The sequence below is a fragment of the Haplochromis burtoni genome, unplaced genomic scaffold, assembly GCF_018398535.1.
Source record: "Haplochromis burtoni strain Fernald_Lab_line unplaced genomic scaffold, NCSU_Asbu1 Contig_714, whole genome shotgun sequence".
NCBI classification, from domain to species: domain Eukaryota; kingdom Metazoa; phylum Chordata; class Actinopteri; order Cichliformes; family Cichlidae; genus Haplochromis; species Haplochromis burtoni.
Genome location: NW_024583075.1, coordinates 2,536 through 12,729, shown reverse-complemented (window position 1 = coordinate 12,729; position 10,194 = coordinate 2,536). Strand labels below are relative to the sequence as shown.

General features: G+C 37.9%; 1 pseudogene; it reads left to right on the top strand.

The window, feature by feature from the left end:
• The first annotated feature begins 8,041 nt into the window (after positions 1 to 8,041).
• Positions 8,042 to 9,084, top strand: LOC102308172 (annotated as a pseudogene).
• The last annotated feature ends 1,110 nt before the right edge of the window (positions 9,085 to 10,194 follow it).

Below are 10,194 nucleotides of genomic sequence, written 5' to 3'. Positions count from 1 at the left end.
ACACACACACACAAGAATGAATGAAAATATGAATATTTTGATTTCTTAAATGTCACAGTTGTACAGTAATAACTCCGATAGTGTTATCAGTTCATCAGTGGCAAACGGGGAAAGGAGAAGAAAGTAGTTGCGAAACAAATACATCAAAAGAGTATTGATTATTAATCGCGAAGCTCTGAGAGCTTGGTAATATTCTACTTTGCTATGCATGTGTTTGAGGAGATTTTACAGGCAGAGATCCTTAACATCACTGTATCCACAGAATGGCCTACAGGTAAGACTTAATCACACAAGGAGAAAAATGAAAATGAAAGCCGTTGACACAATGACCTACTCGTGGATCGTGGAATACATAGAATGCTAAGAGCCTTCAATTCAGTGGGGATGTGGCAAACAACACTAAAGGCCAACTTCAAGCTAGAGCAAGTTCTGAATAGTCAGTTGAATGGGAAGAACAACATCTGGCCAATCAACACCTGCACCCTGCCGGCAGTGTTGGGGAGTAATGGAATACATGTACCGGCGTTACGTATTTAAGATACAAAATATGAGTAACTGTATTCCATTACAGTTACCTTTTAAAAAGGTGGTATTCAGAATACAGTTACCTTATTGAAATAAATGGATTACACGGCGGTCTTTCCCTGTTTCATATATTAGGCTATGCCCTCTCTATTTTTGGTAATTCCACGCCAGTGGAAACCCAAAGAAAGCACGCATTAAGAGGCTCTAATGCCTCTGAATCTCGCGCCCCATGTCACCTGTACTTGCGGCCGCCTAATGACTTGAAGAAATATTTTTAAAAATAATTATTCAAAATAATTTAATACGAAGGCAATAGGCAGAGTGTTGCAGACATAGCCCTAAAGAAGGTAGTCTCATGGGCAGTGTAGTCCATGCTGCAGGGAGAATGGACTGCCATACCTGTTATGTTTCTGTGAGCGAGGGAGGGAGAAGAAGGAGAGTCGAAAAGTACGAGTTGTCACCGACCAGAAACGGGAGATGGAGATGTGAATATAATAATAACCACTGCCACCAAAAGGTTTTTGGCTATGACCCCGACATGGAACCCGACATATTAGCCAGAGGTCCCTTTACTACGGTTTGGAGCTGCTGACCTGTTTTATATATGCGCGGAATAGTTTTATATACTAGATTGCTGCAAAAAGTGCAGCCTTACCTAATTTTACTCATTTTATATTGAGATTTGAAAATCTAGTTGGTATTGATATGGCGAGTAACCTTCAGTATTAGTAATAAATCACACAGCAATAGTACATTCGTGTAGTTGTAAAAAGCATGATAATATATTAAGTAATCCAAAGTATTCAGAATACGTTACTCTCGTTGAGTAACGTAACGGAATACGTTACAAAATACATTTTGGGCCATGTATTCTGTAATTTGTAGTGGAATACATTTTTAAAGTAACCTTCCCAACATTGTCTGCTGGTGATCAAATACCCTGCTGGGATAATAAGCTAGCCAAAAAAGGAAATAGAAGCCACTAACATCAAGACAAGAAAGCTCCTTCTCCTGATTTAATGTCCACAACTCACAGCTGCTTATTGAATACCTCAGGGAGCAGAAACCCAAGAAAGAAGAGGAGCAAGGAGAAGGACCATCATTGACGGACAGGCCCCTGCATGTTATGTATCTATTCATCTTCCTGACCAATGCAAGATCCTTCACAAAGAAAATGGAGGAGCTACAATCACAACCTACTATAACAGATTTGTCTATGAGTGTCGTTTACTGATTGTAACTGAATCCTGGATCCTGGCTCCATCCTGGCTCCATCAAAACATCCCAAATGCCTCAATGCCTCTGGTCCTATTCTGCCAGGACCAGAGGAAGAATAACCTGAACCAGAAGCTGCTGCTGGCCTTCTACCACCCCTCAGTAGAGTGCGTGGTCTCCTACTCCCTGGGTGTTTGGTACAAAGGGGCCACTAGTGAGAACAGGAAAGCTGTGCAGAGGATAATTACACTGCAAAAACAGTGTACAGTTGTCCCCCACGTTATAGTGAGGGACAACTGTACACCCTTTAATGGAAACTGTATTCCCTGATAATGTGCAAGATAATGTTCCCTGCCTTAAAGCAAAAATGGTTCAGGAATGGTTTGAGGAGCACAATAATGAGTTTGAGATGTTGCCTTGGCCTCTAAATCCCCCATATCTCAATTCAGTTTAGCATCTGTGAGATGTGCTGGACAAAAAAGTCCACTCCATAGAAGCAACATAATGGTAGCATGATAATTTTATGCCTGACATAACTCCTATAAAAAATACTGCTGCATTACATGCCCCATTATGGCAAATGGATGGATGGATAAACTAAAGGGTTAGAAATGTTAAGCTTCTGCTTTTTATAGGATCAATATGTAAAATCTGATTATTACTTTTCATGATCTGCTAATCTCTTTTTTTCAATTATCAAATGTGTATTTGACACACACTATACACTGTACACACTGCAATAGTTGTAATGCATGCATATGTATCTTATCTTTAATTTACAGTACTTGGTGAATTAATGGTGGATTTTTTTGTGTATGTAGCAAGAGGCATGTTGCACACCACAGCATTTATAACCTAAGCTGTATTTGTTAAAGGGAAATATTATCATGTCATATAATCTCAGTTAAGCCTCACAATAAAATGTGCCTTTTTTACATGCCCTATTTTCTACTGCAACAGATAGCACCAAGAAAAAACAATATAGTCAGTAAGTAATTTGAAAACATAAAAAACTAAATGCTAATAAAGTTGTATTAAATCCTGAATCTGATTTAGTTGATCCAAACTACAGCAATGAAGTCCTTTTGTTTCACCATACAGAGAAAACCTGGCCTCAGTTCCAAAGGACCTGACATATGTTTGCCTGAAGTTTTTTTTATTTCATTTCTGCCATGTTTAACATAGGTTTCTGGCCACCCAGCATTATACATAGAAATATAGACTTTTTAATCCCACACTAGGGAAATTTACTTCTAACAGCAGTAAAAGGGGCAGGAAGAAAAAGTTGAATTACAGATATACTAGAAAACAATATAATAGAAAAAAAGAATAAGAAACATAAAAAAGACCAAGTACTATACTATGTACAGATGGTTACTTTATACAATAAAATACTCCAAGATTCTCCTTATCTCTTTATATTTTTTTGTGTCCGTAACAGCCTACTGATAAAGGAGGTGCTCTGGGCCTCCACAGTCTCATGCATGGGCTGAGTGTGCACAATGGGCAAAGCTTGGCTTCTCCTTTCACCCACCTCCTCTATGAGATCTATGGGAGTGGTCTGGACAGAGGTGGCGCTCTTTACCAGTCTATCAGTCTGTTTCCTGTCCCTCTCTGTGCTACCACCTCCAGGGCAGATAACAAAATAAAAGGTAGCAGAAGCCTTCAAAGTGTCATAAACGGTCCTCAGCAATGTCCTGCATAACCCAAAATACCTCAGCTTGCCCAGCAGATGGAACTTGTTAAGGTGAACACCCAGGAATTTGTATGTGTCGACCACATCAATATCCAAACTATGGATGTTCACTGGTGCGATGGATGGTGGTTGGTTGAGTTTACACCAGATGATGAAGTCGGTGATGATCTTCCTATACTCTAGATCGTTCCCCTCAGACATCCATCAATGACTGTATCATCAGAGAATTTCTGGAGGTGGCAGTTAGGAAGGGAGAAACAAAAACATGACTCTCACAGTGCTTCCAGTACTCTCCAGGTGTGACAGTGATCTGTGCAGGAGGTATATGACTGCATCATTCACCCCAATACTAGGATAGTAAGCGGCCAGCAGGGGATCCAGCAGTTTACTCACCAGAGTTGTGAGATGTTTGAGAATTAACCTCTCCAGGTTCTTCAGGGTATACTATACGATTAACATACTATCTCCCTTTAAGAATTTCCACATTTCCATAGGACCTGGATTTGTAAGCAAGCCCATGGTACAGATGCCCATGGTGAATCTTCTATCAGGAGAATATCAATAGTGACACGATTCAGACAGTTCTTTATATAAAACAGGAGAGTGGTTGTGTAGTTCTCTATGTTTTCTTGTGTAAAGAGATCACAGTAATACCCCTTTTCAATCAGTACATACAGTACTCGGATCAGCTCAAGGCAACTCAACTTGACTCAGCTTGTTTAAATTTAAATTGAGTACCACCGAGTGGGGTCATAAAAGCGATGTCGCCAAATGTCCCCTGACATCATATATATGCGACACGAACGCCACAAGAAAAGAAGGAAGTCGAGCTGATGGTATACCTCGACTTCCAAACTGGATCTGCTGGGGATGAGTTGTAATCAAACAAATTCCAACTTATTTGTTTGATTTCTGAGCATTCTGGCACTTATGATGTAAATACTGGGCAGTGGTTGTTTATGGAGAGACTTCTTTAGTCTGTTTGTATTCTGACTCTGTAGCCCTGCTTCTGTTTCCTTGTCTCTAATAATGTTGGTCACTTTCATAAGTTATGTCAGAGTTTGATCCACCATGTTATATAATTTAGAAAATATCTAATTAGCAATGGCTTTCAATAACCTGGATTTAAAAAACAACAACAACGAAAAAAACAACAACACTGCTTAACACTGTCAGTCATGGACTGATGTCCACAGCACCAGGACCTCAATCTTACTGGTTTAGGATGCCCTTCAAGAAGCCTGGAGAACTATTCCTGAAGACTATTTAAAGAAATTCAGTAAAATTTGCTCAAAAGAGTTCAAGCTGTGTTGAACACATATTGACTTTCAAGCTTGTTAGAATTGTATTTAGTATTTTTTTGCCTTCAATTCATCATTCAACATAATCATTCTCCAGCAAGTCATTCACTAACTGATCTGCTGGGGATCAGCACCTCACTCTTTAACCCTTGTGTGGTGTTCGTATTTTTGTTACTCAGCCAGTGTTCATGGGTCTGGTGGACCTGCTGGGGTTTTGGCTTTCCAAATTAACACTATCAAACAATTTTATGTTAAATTACTCAACAGATGTTTACTTCATCCCAATTACAAGACATATGAACAGCAAACATGGTTAATTTTTCCCTTCTACCTTTGTTCAGATCACATTTATGATTAATGTGCTTCTCTTTTTTTTATATAAAATGTTAGAAAATAAAATAAATCAGTTATAATCAAGTGGTAGGAATATGACTTTAACCTATTTACAGGTGAGGTAAAATACATCTAATGGCTTACCATTTTTCTTTTGAAAAAAACTGAACAGGGTCTCACAGACCCGAACACCATACAAGGAGTTAACTAGCTACTAAATTTTCTGACAGGAAGGCAGGAGACAGTACAGGTCGACAGCAACACCTCATGCACTAGAATGCTGAACACGTGTGTTGAGACCCTTGTTTTCACTCTGGTGACCCATGACTGCACACCATCACACAGCTCCAACCTATTCATCAAATTTGCAAGTGACACAACTAAAACTCACACCTTGCACACCCCACTAACCATGAATGGTGCTGCTGTGGAGAGGGTTAGCGGCACAAAGTTCCTAGGTGTGCACATCTCAAAAGATCTCTCCTAGCCAAAAAACACAGCATCACTGGTTAGTAACGCCCAGCAGCGACTCTACTTTCTCCACAAACTGAGGAGAGCAAGAACTTCAACCCCCATGATCAAAACCTTCTAGAGAAAGAAAGCAGCAGAGAGGATCATGGGGGCTTCGCTGGAGCTCTACCATTGCCCTTTCACTGAATCCCCCGACCCACTTGCACACAAACTCTTGCCCACAAGCACTCAGATTGTGTTGGACACTTTTGTTTATATAAGATTGAGAGGCTGCCGGACACTGGCGCCACCGGGCCCTCTGACCACCACCCGTAGGCAACGGGTGAAGTGTCTTGCCCAAGGACACAACGACCAAGACTGTTCAAGCCAGGGCTCGAACTGGCAACCTTCCGATTACAAGACGAACTCCTAAATCTTGAGCCACAATCGCACGATAATAAGCATTATGAGGCGGAGGGTGGGGGTGGCTTTTGCTGGATGTTTAATATTTCTGCTAAGTACTCTTTAAAATACCAGATTAGAGCGGATGGTGTAGATTTAAGTTTATTAGACTGATCAGTATTGCTGAATAAAGAAATATTTTGGGTGCAGTGTATTTTTTTAATAGCTTTAGTGTTTTGCTTTTTAAAACTTGAGTATGAACTTTCACAAAATGCAGCAAGATATTAAAAAAAACCTAAAACGTTTTATTGATTATAAAATACACTGCATCGTATTCATATCAGTATCGGCTGATATCCAAAATTATGATATCAGTATCGGACATAAAAAAAAGTGGTATCGTGCCATCTCTGAAACCCGCCACCTCTCACTGAGGGCAACTCCAGACTGAGACAGAGTCCAGCTCCTCTCCAGGAGAATGGTTCCAGAGCCCAAGCCATGCATTGAGGTGAGCTCAACTATATCTGATCAGTATCTCTCAGTCTTATGCACTAATTCAGGCTCCTTCCCCACCAGAGAAGTGACGTTACATATCCCAGTTGCTATTCTTGGTAGCTGGGGATCGCTACGCCAGGGCATTGCAATATTAGTTTCAGAATTTAGTTTTTCAAAATATGTCTTAGTAAGTCTAACAAATCAATTCAGTTAGTTGATCACTGGTAATTGTTATACTATATCAAATTTTTGAGAAAGTTATCAAAGATTTTTGTGGTTTGCAAGTTTTGTTGCTGGACGGAATTTGACTGCACTGAGTCTTTTAGACTCAGATGCAAAGAGCGGCCCTTAGTTTTTTGTAATGTGAAGAACAGGGAAAAGGCTTTGTCCAGAGAGTGAAATTCCCACTGAGCTGTTGACACAATAAAGCCCATGTAAGAAGTTCCAGGTACACCTTCCCTTTCAGTTGTTATCTGTCACTATTGTGGTGTGGTCATGCAACAATAACAGTTTTTCCACTGGAGAAAATCTGTGCAGCAGCATCCCAGACAACAACTTCTATATGTTCTGCCAGGTTCATGTGACCGCAGGGCCCACGCCACTGTCTGACAGATAAGTTGCTGTTATGAGTCTTTCACATTGTTCAATGCCACTAGCAGTCAGAAGGGAATAACATGAAATGGAAATCTCAAAGATAACCACGGTTCTTTGTAACTTCAGACATCTGTGACAAAGTTGAGTGGATTGTTGCTTTGCCATTCTTTTGTGGCAAAAGCCCACACTTTTCTGCTAACTTTTTCAAGTGTTCCCCTCTCCACAGTAAAAAATGTAAGAAATATAATTCTCCTAAAATGCATTAATTATTGTTTTCTTTCCACATTGCACTGTGGTTCACAATCTGATATTATATATTATAATCTGATATCATGATTTGTCTCTTTCCACTACAAGACACTTGCTTTATCCAAAACACAGTCATATTCAAAGTAATCCCAAATTGGACTCTGGCGCTTTCTCCCGACTTTTCCTGACATGATTCTGCGTGTGGACGGAGCAGCAACACAGACGACTAGAGTAACGTACTTGCCACCTGCTGGCATAATTAGACAGCAAGGAAAAAATCTGGAAACTAAACTTCATTTTCACCCTTGACTATTGTATGACACGCACACATCAATGAAAACTAAACACATTTTTGCTATAAATTCAGTTAATTTTAGTTAGTTTTGTGAACACTCATTACAGTTTTAGTTAGTTTTCCTTTTTTGTTTTTGTTTTTATTTCCGTTAACGAAAATGTTTTTTCACTTCTAGTTTTCATTATTACGTTAGTTTTTGTTAACGATAATAACCTTGGTACGAGGTATGATGATGATAGATCATACAGACAAAAATATCAACTGATAAAGTTTGGTGAAGTTGTTTACATGTTCTTGAAGAACTTAATGAGTCCCATTGAGAATGGGAAGTTGTCTGATAAAACAAAGCCACAGAGCCAATTACTTCTTAGTTCGGTGCTGGAAAAGCATTACTACAATACATTAAGACTTGTCTTTTCATTTGATTTTTAATGAATACCATTTATGTCATCTAGTTGTATAGTAAATAACATTTTTGTTCATTGAATGGATGTTGAATTAAATGTAACATTGTTAACTCTAGGTGGGTTTGCAGAATTGCACAAATACAGGTATCTTTATTTTGTGGTCATATTTACACTTTATATTCTGATACTCTGCTTTAATTCCACTATAGTTTTCCTTATCTGGACTAACGAAAACCTTCACGAGCCAATGTACATATTTATTGCAGCTTTGTTAATCAACTCTGTTCTTTACAGCATGATTATCTATCCAAAGCTCTTATCTGATGTTTTGTCTGAAAAACAGATGATATCATATCCACTCTGTCTTTTCCAAGGTTTATCATATTGCACCTCGGTTGGTTCAGAGTTTTTACTGTTGGCAGCAATGGCATATGACAGGTATGTGTCTATATGTAAACCCCTGCAATATCCAGTTATTATGAATAGAATAACTATTTATGTATGTCTGATTTTAGCTTGGCTTATACCTGCTTTTGAAACCTCATTGCTGGGTGTGTTGTATTCGAATGTCAAACTCTGTAGCTTTACCCTGACAGGAATTTTTTTGTAACACTTCAGTTTACAAGCTTCAGTGTGTGCCCTCGGTCGCAATATCTATATATAGTATGGTCATGTTGATAAACATTGCCCTTCTACCTTTGCTTTTCATACTTTTTACATACATCAGGATTCTTAGAATATCTTACCATTGTTGTAGAGAAGTGAGGAAAAAAACTGTAAAGACATGTTTACCCCACCTGCTGGTGTTAATCAACTTTTCCTGTTTTATTTTCTTTGATATAATTATAGTTCGACTGGATTCTGATCTATCCAAAACTCTTCGTTTGACGTTGACGTTTCAGTCAATTTTATTCCATCCTCTTTTAAATCCAATCATATATGGACTCAAAATGAATGAAATTTTCAAACATATCAAAATATTGTTGTCAAGTTTAATAACACTGGTATTACTGCCCTATTATCAAATGTATGGCATATAATTTTAAATTGTAATGCAAACTAGATAATGGAGTACCTTTTCTCCGATTTTACATACTAGACAGAGGAAAAGAGATCAAATTTATAGAAATGTCATGACATTTATGTAAATGTTGATTTCTGTTCTTCTATTGATGACTACATAATGGTCATAAAACAAAGACAAACAATTTCTTAAACTGTTTCTGGTAATGTTTAAATTCTAAACATCTCATATGCCTGCATTTCACATTTCCCCTTCTTTATTGTCATAGATTATTATTTACTATTGTATATTCACATAAAAATAATTTAGTAGAATGAATCAATTAGTAGAAGTCTCTCTTTGATGCTGACAAACATGTGAATATTCATCACAGTGTCTTCTGTTTTCTGAGTTATATATATTTATGCAGCTAAATAAGCTAATTAAAATTTACACTTCTCTGGGTAAAAAATGAGATTTTTCTGTTGATCCTATCATCAGAACATTTTGAAGCCTTTAATTTGTCCATCTATCCATTTGGTGTATCTCTTCATGTAATGTGGTAGGTATTTGTAGAGAAAGGATAGACAGTCACTGACACACGCTCACGTTGTGGCTTGTGATGGTCGACGGCTGACCACATGACCAATTGCAAAGTCACCTCCATCAGCTACATGAAGTTTACAATACTTAAAAAAAATATATATTTTTTTAACCCTTTGACTGCCTCACCAAGAAAAATACAATGAAAAAATTATTTGTTCATATTTTCTATTCCTTTAGGTCAATAATGATCACAATCAAAAAAGAAATTATACACACCTTATAGTTTTTTAAATATTACCCTCTACCAAACGGTTGAGCTGTCTCTCTATGGTACAACTACACTGTAAAAACTGTGATTGGGGTTAATTAGAATCTAATAGGAGATTAATAGTAATTATTACTCAGTAAAAACGTGTATGAGTAGTTTAATCAAATCTAAGCAAAATTCAACAATTTTGAGATGTTCAGTTATTTAAATTCAGCAATGGTTTGTTGAGTAGATTTCAAAAAAAATGTTTGAGTACCAAAAAAATTTAAGAAATCTAATAGATTTAACTGATGAAAGCATTTTCATTTTAATCATTGTACACTTCCGCCCATAATCCTTTGTGCCACGTGCAGGACACACGCGCTTCATGAGTGGACATCTCCATTTTGTCAGAGGTAAGACTTCTTAATTTGTT